At 38.4% G+C, this 2,565-nt stretch overlaps 1 pseudogene across 1 annotated transcript in view; it reads left to right on the top strand.

Annotated features, from left to right (window-relative positions):
- LOC144978399 (uncharacterized) overlaps positions 1-2,043 on the top strand; it is a 6,831-nt pseudogene extending 4,788 nt beyond the window's left edge. Inside the window, exon 3 of the transcript XR_013646510.1 lies at positions 1-2,043. This exon is cut by the window's left edge and continues 188 nt beyond it. The product of XR_013646510.1 is annotated as an uncharacterized LOC144978399 (transcript).
- The last annotated feature ends 522 nt before the right edge of the window (positions 2,044-2,565 follow it).

The raw sequence follows: 2,565 nt of genomic DNA, 5'->3' as shown, positions 1-2,565 counted from the left end.
CCATCACCAGAATGGGATACGGATTCAGTAACCTTAAAAGATTTCCCTATAAGGAAATGTGTGCCAGGATTTGCCAAAATTGTCAAAGGAAATTACATGAACCTCGGTCCGTCAAAATTCTCCTTCCAAAAACAACACTACGAAGTATTTATTCACTCTGTTAAAGTTTCTGTCAAAGTTTTAGCTCACAGCTTGAGGCGTATAGAAACACCTGCCGCTGTTTCAAAACAATCAAGACGCGGAAGTAGCGGTGGTGGTAGTGGAAGTAGCCAAAGTGTTTTTACAAGAGTTTATGCAGTTGATCAGCGGCTAGCTATTCCAATATCCTATCAAGGGTGGTTTGAATTATTGTCAGAGGATGGAAAATCAGCCCGTCCAATCACTAGCGTTCACGAACTGTCTAAAGTTAGTCCCGATAAAGTTCTTGTGAGAGAAAATATAAAGGTTATATCCAAAATGAAGACGGTAAAATGGTGTTTGACTCGACGAAAATAGTTTTAGCGGGTGAACAGCTACTTCTTTGCGGTGAATTGACAATCCCTACACAAGCAGAGAACAAGAAAGTTAAACTGTTACGTTGTTTTGACTCGAAAGGCGATCAAATATTTCTTAGTTTTGATCAAAAGGGAACTTTCACTCCCATAGCTGGAGAAAATGACTTTACCGGTGTGTTTTCAATCCGGGATGTAATTCGACGTTTTAGGCTTCCCCTGACTGTAAAATTAATACAGGGAGTTCGACCAAAAGTTGACCCATCAAAATTTACTGGATTAATACGTTTAGATTGGGTGTACTCAGATGAAACGGCTTTTGTTTGCCCCATAGAAAAGAATCACGTTAGACTTCTTCCCATTCCAGCTGACACAAACCTACAACTTGTATCTGCCACAAATCAAGGCGCTATAAAATCTTCACAATTATACAATACCATGTGGCTAAAGTGCAACCGTATGATATCTAATTACAACAATACTATTCACCTTATTGTCAATCTTCCTGATGCAATCAAAGGTAAAGCCAAACCGAACTCAAATATTTTTTCTGCACCTTTTGAAACTGATACTAGTCGTCCTAGATCCACAAAGGCCAAAGTAAAGGAAGATAAACTTATGGACGAGATAGATAATCTTTATGGCTATGTACGTGAAGGAGGAGCTCCACCATCTGGGCGCAAGTTTCAGTATGACTCCGATGAGGAGAGTTATTTTGAGGAACCTGCTTACGAACCACTGGATGACTTCAGAGCCAGGCTAAGAGCTTTAGAAGCTGGTGAAAAGGTAACACATCATTCCAAATACAAACCTCAGGATGTTAGCAAACTTGTTTTGGAAACGGATCAGGACAAAATTGATGACGAAAATCCTTACGGAGTTATCAATGGTGGCAGTAATAATAAGAAACCTCCCCAAAGAGCACCTCCATTGCCGCCACGCCTTTCTACGGATCTATCTAGAACGCCCTCAACCGGATCCCCTTCAAACTCAACCAAAACGCCACCAAATGAGCCGATAAATAAAATAACTTTAGAAACGGCTAAAATTGAAGACCCTCCGCCAATCCCTCCAAGGAGAAATTCCCAAAATGAAAAGTACGTTACAACCGTAACAACCGCCTTAGGATTAGTTTCTTCGAATAGTACTAGCTCCAAACACATTCATCAAAAAGGTATTGGTGTAGAGTTATTTTCGGCTGCCTCTCCACCTCGACCTCCAGGAGTTCTAAGCAGAAAAATGTCTCGAGGCAGCCAGGAATCTAACAATTCCAATTCCGGAAGCAGTCATGGAAAGTTATTTGCTCGTGATTTCAGAGATTCGGATATTAGCTCAGTTACGAAACGATCTTCAGGATCTTCAAGTGGAGCTAAAAAACCGACTGCCAGGAAAAAGATGCAAACTTTGTATTTATAAGTATGCGTTAAGTAAAACATTCATTACATTATAACAATTTGACGCAGTATTTTTTGTTTCAATGTCATTACTATTAAGAACAATGGATCCCATCCCGTATCATCTCTTACTGAAAGGCAACACTAAGTGCATAGCACATTTAATGTGACCTATAAAAAATAGCTTCAGGCTCTAGTGACTTTTTGACGTTTAAACGAGTGGATTCTTCGTCACATGTTTATTATATATATAGTGTGGTAATTTATACTTCAATTTATTCTGATTTTACTGTGAAAGGTTAAAGGACAGAGAGTATGAATCCATATTGGTATTTTTGTAATTACATAAAACCCACCAACATAATAAATGTTCATGACTGGATAGAATAGTGTTTCAGTATAGATTATTTTTAAAGCTGCTGAAAATAAAATATACAATTTTTACAAAACTGAGTTTCAATGGGATTGAGCTCATTACGGCAAGAACGAATTATTCTGTCCTATTGGTAGAGTTTGGGACAATTTGAGATTTATTTAAGCCCGAATGCGGTTTGACCATAAATAATTTATCGCTTTATTGGCCTTGAAGAATTTTCGTTTTGAAGTAAAATCCCCGTCAATAAACACTGAAAACAAAATCAAGCTGATACTTATAATGTGCGCCCCACCCAACTTATCAA

The sequence above is a fragment of the Berghia stephanieae genome, chromosome 1 (genome assembly GCF_034508935.2).
Source record: "Berghia stephanieae isolate SIO BIC M18660-M18661 chromosome 1, UCSD_Bste_1.3, whole genome shotgun sequence".
NCBI lineage: Eukaryota > Metazoa > Mollusca > Gastropoda > Nudibranchia > Aeolidiidae > Berghia > Berghia stephanieae.
The sequence above is the reverse complement of the archived record's forward strand: the minus strand, read 5'-3'. Positions and strand labels throughout refer to the sequence as shown.